This window comes from Camelus bactrianus, chromosome 3 (genome assembly GCF_048773025.1).
Source record: "Camelus bactrianus isolate YW-2024 breed Bactrian camel chromosome 3, ASM4877302v1, whole genome shotgun sequence".
NCBI classification, from domain to species: Eukaryota; Metazoa; Chordata; class Mammalia; order Artiodactyla; family Camelidae; genus Camelus; species Camelus bactrianus.
The window spans coordinates 41,771,378-41,786,099 of NC_133541.1; the positions used below are offsets into that span (position 1 = coordinate 41,771,378).

General features: G+C 40.3%; 1 pseudogene; it reads left to right on the top strand.

The window, feature by feature from the left end:
* The first annotated feature begins 1,865 nt into the window (after positions 1–1,865).
* On the top strand, positions 1,866–2,518 carry LOC105077854 (eukaryotic translation initiation factor 3 subunit M pseudogene; annotated as a pseudogene).
* The last annotated feature ends 12,204 nt before the right edge of the window (positions 2,519–14,722 follow it).

The following is a 14,722-nucleotide window of genomic DNA, read 5'->3' on the forward strand; positions in this document are numbered from 1 at the left end:
AAAGAGTTACCCACTACTTATAAGAAATAAATTACAATCCTTATATTTGTAAAGCTGCTTTCAAGGCTTTGTCACACCATCTTGTTAGATCCTCAGAACTATTCAGATATGTAAATATGAATAATTCCACCTTACTGTTGAGAGAAATAAGCTTCAGAGAGGCTAAGTGATTTGCTTAAGCAAAGAGGTTAAGTGTTCCATAGCCAGTAATTGACAGAATTTGGATTTGAACCCAGACCTTCTGCTGTGGAGTTTGGTTTGCTTTGGTTTGGTTGCTTGGTTGGTTGGTTTTTACTTTTGGGAATCAAAAAGGATAATTTTCAAATATGAAGTAGAATTTCACATGCATATTTATGCAGACATATTTCGGAAGAGGGGAAAGGATAAAAACATTTCATAAGTTTATCCAAACAACCCTTCCTAGGAATGAGTTCCATAAATGTTAACACACTTGAGTTCTTTTCAACCCTCTGATTATGGCTTGGCTTGTTATTATGTTTGTATTAATTGGGATTGATTGCATATGAAATATATACTTAATCAGATTACTACCCCCTAAAAAAGCTGAACTCTCAATTATGCCTCCAAAAATTAAAATTCATGTCCATGTTCCACTTTTAATATATTGCTGTGCATACTCTTCTTGGCATATTTAAGTGTGAGGCCATCAAATCCTGTAGAAGCTTTGACTCACCCTCAGAACATCTTTATAAGGGGGCATTAGCACATTCAGAACGGGCAGTTTCACCATCACCACCTAACTTGTCACTCAGATCAGGGAATTACAAGCTGTGGAGTAAAAAGCAACATAGGCATCAAGTATGTTGTGGGGTTGGAAACTGTGCTTCTCAATCATGCTGAGTAGGGAGCGGTTGGGAGCCATGCCTTCAGTCCCTAGGGGATTCCTGACTGCTATATGCAGTCCTGATCCTGCCTGAGAGGTCTCCGAGCCGGTTGGATGGGTTATTTTGAAAGAACTGCTGAAAACCAAGTCTGCTGAAACCCAAGCCACTCAAAGCTTACATTCAACTACAGCCTTTCAGATTGTACTGCAGCTGCATTCAGTAGTGGTGTTTTTTGGCACCTAAGCCAACAAGACTGTCCATTTGCCAAGGTTCTTAAAAGTTGTAAAATCTGTGACTTTATTTCCGCTGCTATAAGTCTGCACTATCGCTTTCCTGTTAGTTATCCCCTGGAGCTGTGTTAGTACTGTTCACTAACAGGGGTATCATGTTCTTGGGGTATGGATAAAGAAGAAAGGCTAAAAATATAAAACCATACTGTTTCGTTGAAATTGTGGAATAATATTTGTATTTCAGTATTTAAAAAAAAATAAATGCCCCAAAGAAATAGAGGATTTACATTCATTCATTCGTTTATTCAACAAGCATGTATGAAGACCTACTATGTGCCAGGCACTGTGCCCATCACTGGAATACTGCAGTAGATTAAACAAAGTCCCCATCTCCAGAAGCTGACGTCCTCATGGGGGAGGGGATGGCAAGCCAACTATAATACATAAAATTAAGTAATATATTAGGTGGTAATTGAGTGCTGGCAAGAAAAGGAGGAAAAAGAGGGGAGGGTGGTGGAGGAGGTGAGTGCTATTATGGCTCAGGAGGTCAGGAAAGGACTCTCTGATAAAGTTACATTGGAGGAGACAATCTGAGTGGAACCAAGGTGTAACTGTCTAAAGGAAGACCTTCCAAGCCGATGGAGTACCGGCCCATGTGAAAGCCTGAGGTGGACATATACTTACCACATCCAGGGAAAATGGGAAGGGAGCCATAGTTGCTGGAGTGGAGTGAGTGAAAGGGAGAGTGGAGGAGATGGGGTTGGATACAGAGTGAAGAGGGGCTTTCTAGGCCACATTATGGGCCATGGGATATGGGTTTTATTCTGAATTAGTTGAAAATGTATTAGAAAGTTCTGAAAGTGTCAAGATCTTAAACAGATTTTTAAGCAATCCAAATGCATTTCTCTTTGACCATCTTCTTACTTTAAAACCAGTCAACTTTTTGGAAGGCGAGCTTATTCATGATCTTTTAACCATTTTCGTGAGTGCTAAATTGGCATCATATGTCAAGTTTTATCAGAATAATAAGGACTTCATTGATTCACTTGGTCTCCTACATGAACAGAATATGGCAAAAATGAGACTACTTACTTTTATGGGAATGGCAGTGGAAAACAAAGAAATTTCTTTTGACACAATGCAGCAGGAACTTCAGATCGGAGCTGATGATGTTGAGGCATTTGTTACTGATGCGGTAAGAACTAAAATGGTCTATTGCAAAATTGATCAGACCCAGAGAAAAGTAGTTGTCAGCCATAGCACACACCGGACATTTGGAAAACAACAGTGGCAACAGCTCTATGACACACTTAATGCCTGGAAGCAAAACTTGAACAAAGTGAAAAACAGCCTATTGAGTCTTTCTGATACCTGAATTTTTATGCTATATAATTTTGTCCTTTTTGGAAAAAAATCTAAATCATAGTAAAACATAGACTGAAATCTGAAAAAAAAAAAGGATAATGGACTGGGATGGGTGTAGGTGTGGAGTGGAAGCAGGAAAACCAGTTAGGGATACTGTTGCAATACTCTAGTAGGAAAAAATAAATACATTTCATTGGCATATAATGACATTCAACAAATATTTGTGGAGTGAATGAGCAAGTGAAACTAAGCTTCAAAAGTTATGCATCTCCTAAAATCAATTCAATTCATCTTCTCTAAATGTGTATTTCTTAAATGCATGTATTCTACAATATAATATCCAACTTTTATATTTTCAGGTTAACCTATAAAATTTGCTTCCGAACCTACTACTTATTGTTAAAAGATTATCTGTACTTGCTCCGCCCTTTTGAGTTTGGAAACATATAATCCACACCCCATGCCTTGTGTTATAATCGCTCACACACAAACACACACACACACTTCCTGCCACCTCACAATCACACTATTACAAGTTAGCATAAGAAAATCTTTACCAAGGGTCTCGCTGAATGAATTCTCATATTTGGGTATAAGTTCAGTTTCTGGCATATAATAGCCATGCCTCTGTGTTACTATATCTAAGTATAATTCTTTTTATCTAGGAAAGTGACCTGATGGGAAGAAAAAATTTTTAAATAACATTGGTCTGACCAAGGAACATAGGGTGGATTGGAGGAGGAAAATCCTGGAGATAGGAAAGCCATTCAGAAGGTAGTTGAATTAATACAGACATGGAATTCTAAGATCAATGAAGTGTTATGAAAATACCTGTGTAACCTTGGACAAGACCCTTAACTTCTCTTGTGTCTCAGTTTCCTAATCAATAAAATGGAAATAATGATGATATCCACTTCATAGGGTTACTGAAAAACTTAACTGAGGGAAATACATGCAAATTTCTTATAATTCTGCTTCTTTTATATGATAGGCGGTATTCTGAATTTGTCTGTAAGATTCCAGCCTGGCTGTACATACATTTTTCTCCACTTATTCAATCAAACACTAATTGAGTAAATCTACTAAAGGGATTTTGCACCTGTATTTAAGGACTCAAAACCAGTTGACCTTGGAATGGGGAGATTTTTCTGACTTAATCACATGAGCTTTTTAAGAGGAGAGTGTTTTCTCCAGCTGGCTGTAGATGTCAGAGATTCAAAGAGGAACTGAATTCTGCCACCCTGCATGAGCTTGGAAGCAGATTTTTCACCAGAGCCTCCACAGAGGAACACAGCCTGGCTGCTGCCTTGATTTCTGCCTCCTGACACCTGGTATACTGAGCCGAGCACACAGCCACCCTGTGCCAGACTTCTGACCAGTGTGAGCTAATAAATGCATGCTGTTTTTAAACACTAAGTTTATAGTAACTTCTTATGTGACAATAGAAAACTGATACATCTTGCATATATAAGCCATCAATAAATTCTTATTTTTTTCCTGCTAGAGTATTGCAACAGTATCCCTCACAGGTTTTCCTGCTTCCACTTCACACCTACACCCATCCCAGTCCATTATCCACACAGTGACGAGAGTGATGCTTAAAAATCTGTTTAAGATCTAGCCACTACATGGCAGTAGAAGAGATAGAAGGAATATCAACATTTAGTGAATGGGTAACTGTAAAGGATGAGAGAGAAAAAATAGCCAAAGATGACTCCAAATGTGTCTGGAAGGCTGGCAGACAGCTTGCACCATAAGCCACAATGAAACAGGAACTGTCTGGGCAGGCAGGAAGGAGCACAGAGAACGGACTTTATTATACACAAGAACCACCAAGGTAGCTTGTCTAAAATTCAGTTTTGTGGATTCCACACAGAGGTGCCTAGGTTCCACTGGTGATTTATGGTTTTGACTCCTTACCAGCAACTCCAAAGATCCATGTACATATTTCTCAAATTTTGATGAGGCTGGTATGCAAGAGAAGTCATCCAGCTTGTACATGAGCCTGGCCAGCCCCTAGGATTTCCTGCTCAATATGGCTTTGATAGTCTCTACTCCTCATGTTTATGCATCTTATGGGGACAATATTATGCTATACTCATGTTTCAGAATTACCCAGGTCAGTGGAATTAGTCCTCATAAATGCCAAAAGACAAAAGAAGTTGGGATTTGGACATGCAGCATTTGATTCACAGTGAAACATCCAAATAGAGATGACCCATGGTTGAAAATATTAGATCATGAGGTCAGGGTGGATTTGGGGAAGTTGAAGTTGTACAGATAAATGAGGACTTTGAGGAAGGAGGAATATAGACAGACGAACAGAGGCCCTTACTGTCCCATTTCAGTGCTTTAGCTTATTACCCTGACTGACCTGTTTCTCTGGCCCTCAATCCTGTTGCTTCATACCTGAGTCTTGGCTTATCTGCCCTCTCCTGGCTCTCCACCTACTGCAATTCCTCAGCCTGTCCTGGGCTGGGGGTAGCTCAGTTAGGGGATTATCCCACTCTCTTGTTTCCTTTCCTGGAGGCTTAAACTCTGGGCATCCATTAAAGACTTTCTCTCCTATTTCACTATCAAGGGCTTAAGAGTCAAGTTTTCACCTCATCAGAATTACAGATCATTACATGGTACAGAACTCTCAGGTAGCAAATAGTCAGATGATAAGCTCCAGTATTAGTACACCAGCTGTCTGACCCATAGCCCCTAAGCTCAGTTTTAAGAAAAATCTAAAAGGTAGGATAAAATTATCTGCACTTTCAAAAGATTCATCACGAATGGTTCCTGAAATAGCAAATATACTTAATACAGCCCAAAGGAATTCAATTTACAAAAAAAAAAAAAAAAAGAAGAAGAAGAAGAAAGAAAGAAAAGAAAGAAAGAAAAAGAAATGGGGGAGAGGAGTAATGTGTAGAACTTTTAGAAAGCACTGCTGCCAGGTCTCACAGCCAGATACTGGTAGGTAGTAAGGTGCCCCGGGCTGGGGTTGCATCCTGAGAGGCAAGATATTTAACAGGCAATTTCTTACTCTTGGTCACAGCAGCAGAGAATCCTGGGAGTCAAGACCCATGGACCACAAACAAATACTGGATCCCAGAGAGTCAGAAGTGAGACAGTGGTGGGCAGCACCAAGCCAGAGCAGGATAAAAATGAGATTGTGAGGCGGAAGCAGTTGGGGAACAAGGAAGGTTTGTGCGCCGGGCTTGGGGCAGGGTGTCTGTACGTGTTGGGCTCTCTTGAAGGGCTAACAAAGGCAACAATGGTTATTGTGTTCGCTTACAACACGGCCACTCTTATTTTTCTTTCAGAGCCAAGTAGCTGAAACTGGCTTGGACATAAAAAACAAAGTTATTTTAAGCATTTGTCCTGACTGCTGATTCCTTTACGTCTTGTATTTTCCTTTTGTTTATTTCTCACACAGATCTTTTTCCTTTCTTTTTCTTTTCTTTCAATTTTTTAGTGGATTATAATATATGGAGAAAAGCACACAGATTATCTCTATAGAGTTTGAGAATTTTCACTGACTGAACATATCCTTGTAACCGGCACGTAGATCAAGAAACAAAATATGACCAGCACCTGAGCAGACCTCCAGTCTCCACCCCCGCAAAGATGACTGGTGCAGATCTTCTACCATGTAAGATTAAAAAAGAAACAAGAAAGAGTTTACCCCAGACCAAGAGGGAACAAGAGCCGACTCACAAATTACTGGGAATTTAGTCCATCTACATTGTAACCCAAAAACCAACTGTAAAAAGTGGAGGGGAGGGGAAAAAAGGATTATATTTAGTGGACAAAACACATAAAGCATTCGGTTTCAAGCTTGATCAGATATACCATTGGTGGATTTTCCCCTTTCATTTAAAATTAGAGAGACTTTCTTGACATTCAAACCTGCTTGACTGCATTTTCTTATCCAGCTGTCTCTGAAAAGTCTCCGATTGGGTTGCTCCTGGAATTAATGACAGAGCAGTGCTTTGAGTTTGCTCCTGGAATTAATGACAGAGCAGTGCTTTGAGTCCAGCTCCAATAAGGGATTAGGAGGGAGAGTAGCTCCTCAGAGTTCTATTTGAAGTGAAGCCTGTTTACATACCAGGACCTCAGAGACGCTTATTTAAAAACAGATGCCAGACCTGACTCCAGGTCTCCTGAAAGTAGCTCCTTTGGAGTGTAGGGGCACAGAGGAGTGACCACGGAAATGCTAGTATTATCTGATCAGACAAGCTAAGGGCTAGAGGTGGGGTTCTGCAGGCCCTGCCAGGATGTGTCCTGAGGACCTGGGCAGCATCCTGGGAGAGAGCGCCTCTTACCTGTTCCTCTTGATGATGAAGTTACCAAAAATAGCATCTGAAGGAATGTTAATTAAAGGCCATGAGGAGAGTAAAGTCAGGTCTCCAAACTGGGCCAGGAAAAGTACAGAGCCCAAGAAGATGGGAACAGGGGAGGAACAATGAGACAGGAGGCTTGAGGCAGAACCTGGAGTAAGCAGAGAGCTGCAGCGCAAATAGCTAGAACCAATTTTAGCCAGGAGCTTTTAAAGAGGTAAAGACCTCAGCTCCATCTACTAAGGATTCTTGCCCCCAAATTGAAACTAAACTTGACCATACTTATTTTTATGATGCAACTACCAATGTACAAGAAATGCAGAGGATGGAAAAATACGGGTTTGCAACCAGCAACACCTGGAATGTGGGAGCATCTATAAATGACCAGGTATTTGCAATTACAAGGAAGGATGGTGATAGTGGAGGATGGAGAGAAAGAGATTTGAGAGACAAATCAACTAATCACAGCATGTAAACATTACCTGGATCACCATTCTGTAAAAATTATAAAATCTAAACATTTTAAAAAGCAATTGGGAGACAATTGGAAGTTGGAATACTGAACAGATATTTGAAGATAATCAAGAATTACAGCTTAAAAGTTGTATTCTAGTTATCTTTTAAAAGACTCAATCTTTGAGGGCAGGGGTTTTAGAAATTTAGCCTGCTTCAGAGTCATCTGGAGAACTTGTTAAAACACAGATTGCTATGCCTTACACTAAGAGTGTCTAATCTGTACAACTTTGTTGGAGATTGAAAATTTCCATTTCTAACAAGCTACATGATGGGTGCACGAGGGTTCTTTCTTACTATTCTCTTTTTTTGTTATGTTTGAAATTCCCACTTTTTAAAGTCTTTTTAGGATAAGGGAAAAGAAAAAATAGAAAAAGCATTTGTCATTATCCAATATCCATTCCTTATTACAAAAGAAAAAGTCTCTCAACAAACTAGAGAATGCAAGGTAGCTTCCTCACCCTAATAATAAGGATCTATGAAAATCCTCAGGTAACAGCATACTTAATGGTGCAAGCCTGAATGCTTTCTTCCTAAGATCAGCAACAAGACAAGGATATCTGCTCTCACCATTTCTATTTGACGTCGTACTGGAGGATCTAGCTAGCACAATGAGGCAAGAAAAAGAACCTAGGTTGGAAAGAATAAGTAAAACTGCCTTTATTTGCAGACAACATGATAGCCTATGTAAAAACTCCTATGAGGTCTACAAAATACCTAGAACTAATAAGAAAGTTCTGCAGTGCTGTGGGCAAGGCTAGACACTACAGCTGGGAAGGAGCTGGATGCTGTGTGGAAGGACTCTGTATCTTTATTCTGTAAAGCCTCTAGGAGCCTTTTTCACTTCTGGGTCTGCATCCTCTCACACCCTGGGGTCTTCCCTGGCTCATACTGGAAGTAAATACTGATACCTTGTTTAATCATATTTCTGCAAGGAGAGACTTCCTTAGAGTAGCGGTTCTCAAACTGCACATTGGAGCCACTTGAGGAGCTTCAAAAACTACTGATGCCTGGGTTCCACCTTCACAGATTGTGATTTAATTGCATTGGGGTATGGCCTGGGTATAGGATTTCCAATTCTAATGCACAACCTACTGTGAGAACCATTGCCCTATAGGAATATTTCTGGCCTGGTAACTTCTCTGAATAGTGAGTTTAGAAGGTAAAACTGGGCAAGCATGACTCAGGCTTTACTGGATTTTCTGTGGGATCTCCCTACCTCCAAAGTTTACCAATTCTGTTCTGCTACTCTGAGCCATAAATTTTGTGATAGCAGGCCCTGTGGCAAGGGGCAGAGGCAGCAGGAGGTGGGAGAAGCCTATGGTTTTCCAGGAGTGATTATAACAAGGTGAGTCTAGCTAATTTAGATACAGGGGAGTATCAGCAAGTGCACTTAGTCAACAGACTTAAAGCCACCTACTCTGAACTACCTACTTCCCCAACTTTTATTTGGAAAGAGTTCAAAGAATAGTGACACCTATATACTTGCCACATACATTCAATACATTCATCACTTGTTAGCATTGTACTTCGTTTGCCATCTTTCTCTTTTTTCTTTTCTTTTTTTTTTTTTTTTTTTTTTTTTTGGCTGAACGTATATAGTTCAATAGGTATCTCAAGAACAAGGGCATTTTTCACTTAACCACAATATAATTTTTACCCTCAGGAAATTTAACATTGATACATTACTATCTAATATACAATCCATATTTAACTTTCTCCCATTTATCTCAAAATTTCTTTTGTATTGTCACCAAAAATATCAGCCTCTGTACCCCGAGAGCCAAATTGAGAATTACAGGTAGAGTTTTGGGAGGATATAAAAGAACACCTTTCTTGCTTTGCCTGGTAAAGGAAGTCACAGCAGGCTGATGCCTTAGAGATGGTGAGCCAGTCTTGGAGTTGGGGTCTTGAGGTTTTATAGAAAAACTGGATGGAACAGAAAAGGTGATAACAATCAGGGCATTTTACAGGGTGTTACATTCTCTACATCTTGATAAGAACTTGCTGTTGTTATGGAGGAATTGAGGGGGGTCTGCCTATTTTCTTGAGGTTCAGTCCATGACCTTCTTTCAAGACCTCTGGGGTAAAAGGATAAGTTATTCTAAGAAAACAGTACACAGGGAGGGGGGCCTGTTCATCATAAGATCAGTTTAGCTAGAAGTACAAGCCTGAACAACTCAAAGAGCAATTTTGTTAGTTTTCTTACTCTTTCAGCACCTGTTTTAGAACCATACACTGCGTTTAACTGTCTTGTCTCTTTACTCACCATAATCTAGAATAATCTCCCTCCTTTTAAGAAGACATGACAAGTTTGAAGAGGCCAGACCATCTGTATCATAGAATATGCCATAATGATGCTTCCTTATGATTAATTCATGTTGGATATTAAGCAAGAATACCATGTCCATGATGTTATGTGCTTCCAATTGCATCACATCAGGAAGAACATAATGTCAGCTTGTTCCATTATCTCTGATGCCAGATTTAACCACTTGGGTTAAGGTAGTGCCCACCAGATCTCTTCATTTTAAAGGTATCTTTTCCCTTTGTACTTAATACATAACCTGTCAGCTGACACTGTGAGCTTATATGAATATCCTGTTCCCCAACAAACTTACACTCATTGGTTTTAGCATCTATGGAAAATCAGTTATTACAATGATGCTTGCAAAAAGTGATTTTCTAATTCTATTATTCCTTCTGCATTTTTAATCTGGAATTCTTTTGTAAAGAAGAGCTTTCCTCCCTTCCCCTCACTGCCTGCTTTTTTTGAATATCATTATGGACTCATGGATTCCTTTATTTAATGAATTATGGCCCATTACTGTCATTTGTCTTCTTGAAACCAGCTCTTGTGTTGTTTCCATATATCCCCATTAGTCTTTAAATAGTGTCTTTATTTCTGCTACAAGATGGTTTAAGCTCATCTAATATATTTCCTTCTCAAGACCTGGAATCAACAATTTCTCCAAGGAGTACCCATTCCTTTTAATTGCAGATGGTATTTGTCACATCATTTCTCTTCAAAACTTAACAGTGAAGCTTTTTATCTTTATCTGCCTGACTCCTGAATCTATCTCCAAGTTCGTTCCAAACTTGGGCAGGTGAAAAATAAGGTCTTATGTATTAACCCCTCTACTCTTCAATACCTGACCCAGCATAATATAGAATAGGGTTACATCTTTACATATCTATATTGACCCAACAAATTAAAAGAAAATTTATTGAATCATAGTTGATTTACAATGTTGTGTTAGTTTCTGGTGGACACATGATTCAATTATGCATATATATTCTTATTCAGCAATGGAATACCACTCAGCCATAAAAAAAGAATGAAATAATGCAGTTTGCAGCAACATAGATGGACCTAGAGATTATCATATTAAGCGAAATAAGTCAGACAGAGAAAGACAAATATCATATCACTTATATGTGGGATTAACAAATATTTTTTGAATGCTTACTCTGCTAAACAACCCGGATAAGATTTGAAGCAAGACAAGCATAGCCATGGCCTTCCTGTGCTTCCAGTCTAGTGGAGAGGGCAAATATGAATCAGATGACCATACAATATTTAACAAAAATACTGTAAGTGGTCTAAAAATATGCACACTGAGTTCTAGGCATACAACAGGCAGTGTGATATACTCCGGGTTGGGAAAGATTTCCTTAAAAGAGGAACTGAGATCTAAGATCTGAAAAATGGATAGGAATTACTCAGGTCAAGGGGAAGGGGTTTGTGTGTGTTGGGGGAAGTGGTGGTGGTGGCAGAGAGTATGGGAGTAGTGAGTCTGGCAGGTTCTAGACAGGAACTTGGAGAGGAACTTGGAACATTTGAGAAAGCAAAAGAACGTGAGTTCTTTATTCAGTCATAAGCTAGGGTGAGGGACTATGGATGGGGTAGCTGGAAAGCTGGGCATATGCTGACTCCATAGGTCCTTAAGAGCATGTCAAGGGTTTTAGTCTTCATCATCCAAGTCATGGGAAGCCCTTAAAGGGCTTAAGCAGGAGAGAGGCAGAATAAGATCTATATTTTAAAATGAATATTGACGAAGGTAGACAAGATTGGCTGGGATAAGTGTGCATGATAACACTCCAGCTGGAAGGCCTTTGCAGTAGTGCACAGAGAGCAGGCGAGAAAAACGTCCTAGGGTAGGGGCTGTGAAATATCACTGTCACTTCCTGTTGCTGAAGCTAGCACCCACCCATTTTGTGGCTCTCTAAAAACTGCTACAGACAACAAGAAGCCTAGTTAATGGGCTCCTCTCTGAATTCCCCCACCCTCCGCCCTCAACTCCCATGCTCTCTTCCCTTTTTTTCTTTGATATTAAGAAGGGAAACATAAAAGTGAGATGGGAGTTGATAATGGTGAGAGTTTAGGAACATATGGGTACACAAGACCAACAGACAAACATGCTTCAAAAGCCTTCAAAGGCAGGGTGGAGGTCTTTGGAGCAAGAGCAAGAGATGGGATAAGAGCTGGAAATTTGTTTGGATCTTTGCCAGGAAGGAGGAAAGGATGGGCGAGACCTTAAGGGAGGGAAGTGTGTGAGCACAGGGCTGACCTTCGCCCTCCCTTTACTCCAGAAGATCTGAGCTTTTGCCCTCATAAGAGGTAGCACCACCAAAAACCTGGTCTGTGCCAGCCATGGAGAGGTGGAGAATTTTAGCAGTGATAGCTGGGAGGAAGGCAGTCCAAAGAATAACCTCAGTGACTCCTTAAAGCTGCATACAATTTGTAAGCCAAGTGAAAGTATTCTAAAAAAAAAAAAGTTAAAGCTTCCCAATCCCTTTTACAATGTTAGCAAAACTGACACCAAGTCTGACAGACATAGTAAATGGAAAGAGGAAGGAGTAACATAAAAGTTACCATCTTAACTATTTTCAAGTGGACAGTTCAAGTAGTGCTAAGCACATGTACATTGTTGTATAAGCAATCTCCAGAACTCTTTCCATCTTGTGAAACTGAAACTCTGTACCCATTAAACCACTCCCCACCCCTCTCTTCCTCCAGCCCCTGGCAACCACCCCTCTACTTCGACTACTCTAAGTACCTCATGTAAGTGGAATCATACTGTATTTGTCTTTTTGTATCTGGCTTCTTTTATTTACCATAATGTCTTTAAGGTCCATCCATGGTGTACCATAGGTCAGAATATCCTTCCTTTTTAAGGCTGAATAATATTCCATTGTCTGTTTGCCTATCCATTTGTCCTTAATGGACACTTGAGTTACTTCCACTTTTTGGCTAATGTGAAGAATGCTATGAACATGCATGTACAAATAGCTCTTTGAGCCCCTGCTTCAATTCTTTTGCATATATACCCAAAGGTGGGATTGCTGGTTCATATGGTAATTGTATTTTTAATTTTTTTTTTTTTTTTTTTGCAGAACTACCAAACTTTTCTCCATTGCAGCTGCAAAAGGATTTCGATTTCTCCAATTTACCAACCTTTGGTAATCCCTGTTTGTTTTTTTAAATGGTAGCCATCCTAAGGGGTGTTTGTGTTTTGGTTTTTTTTAAGGATGTATGTTTGTTGCAGTAATTAGAGTACAGAATAAAAAGAAATGAAAGAAAAAGCAAAAATAAAACTATCTTTAAATGTTTCATTTTAAAATGAAAAAGCATAGGGTTGCTCTGTAAACATAAAAAAAACTTTTGTTTCAAAAATGCAAAGAGATTAATTAATAGAAAAATGAGCAAAGGACAGCACATGAATTTTGCCAGGGATAAAACAAGTAGCCAATAATTACGTGAAACGGTTGGTATCGGGTGTTGAGATAAGGGTGGAAGCCTGCCTAATTCTCTCGCAACTTCCAACTGGTGAGGACACAGGGTGAAGGGGCCTCTTGCAGCTACTACAGCTGGAGGGGTGTCAAAAACACCCTGCCCTGCAAGGACTGTGACCTCAACTGGTTTATCCATTGAATTCAAGAAACCAGAGGCTGCACAGCCAGAGGAAACATTTCTTTCCCTAACACCAAAACCAATGATCTATTTGGAAAGCTCCTCAGAAGATACAGAAAAGAATTGAGCCTTTAAAAAGCTCTAAAAACACAAGTGAAACAGTCAAACTTACACAGTTTGTTTCAGAGATAAGAATGCTGGGAAAGCATTTTGGAAAAGAAGCAAGAATATGAAAGCACTCTGTTCAGACTGCAAAGCCAGACAGCACTTACCCTGCACTCATGTTGGTTATCATGCCGACAGCAAAGCCCCTCACCTGGGGATTCTGAAGGCACGGCAGCTCCCCCTGGAATCTGGAGCTGTGTGACGGTTTTAAAACATGCCCCCCAAATGCTTTGATATACCTCCCGTTAAGAGGTGGGCTCTGTCTCCCTGATGAATCCAGTGGTCTTGTAACTGTTTTCGGCTGATAGAGTCTGGCAGAAGTGATGCTTTGTGGTTTCTGGAAATTGGTCCTGAAAGGCCATGCAGCTTCCCCCCAGTTTTCTTGGACTGCTCACTCTACAGGAGTTGCTTCACTGGGTCCTCGCTCTAGGAACCCAGCGATCATGCTGTGAAAAGCCAAGCTTGGAAGAGGCCAAGTGTTAGTGTGGCTGACAGCCCAGCTGAGCCCAGCCTTGGAGCCATCCCAGCCCAGCTGCCAGACTTGTGAATAAAGATGCCTCCAGGTGATTTCAGCCCTCAGCCTTTCAAGACATTCCCAGCCTTTTGAATCTTCAGAATAAGAGGCCCCAGGCATCATGGAACAGAGACCAACATATGTGCTGTGTCCTATCTGAATTCCTGATTCACAGAACCTGCAGTTGTTGGTCTTTTAAATACCACTAAGTTTGATTTGTTGGGGTGATTTGTTGTGCAACAGTAGATAACGAAATCAAATAGTGAAATTCCTAGCACTACAAAGAAAGTAACTCCAACTACCAGTTAAGACTGTTGATTCACCTGTGTCTAGTAGAAGAATTAGTGGCATTATAGGTGCTTAAAAATCAAAGAACTCAGAATATTCAGCAAGTGATGACTTCCTGGGAATGCTGTCCTTATTCCACAGATAGGTTATTCTTATAGGTGAAACTCCTGATAGGGCTGTGCAGATAGATCATTCTCAGTTTCCCATCAGTGGACGTGTCCTATGACTGTGGGGGGTTTACAGTTGCATTTGATGACAGAGAGGATGTCCTGTATTAGTCCCCCTGTGGGAAAAGGAGATTTGGTCCTAGTGGCTGTGAGCTTCCTCGACCTCAGTCTGAAGGAGAGTATGATGAGCTAGCCCCTCATTGAGGATGTCTTACCTTCTTAAATGCAGGGGTAGACGAAGCTGGGTGGGGTCAGAATAGAGAGCCCTTCTGCTCAGTCCCCACTGAAAGGAGCCCTCTCACAGTTTAATGGAGGAATGCAGCTGATAAACCCTGGGAACCTACAGCAAATACATAGGGTGTCAGATGTTCTATGGATAAACAAACTTTATAAGTA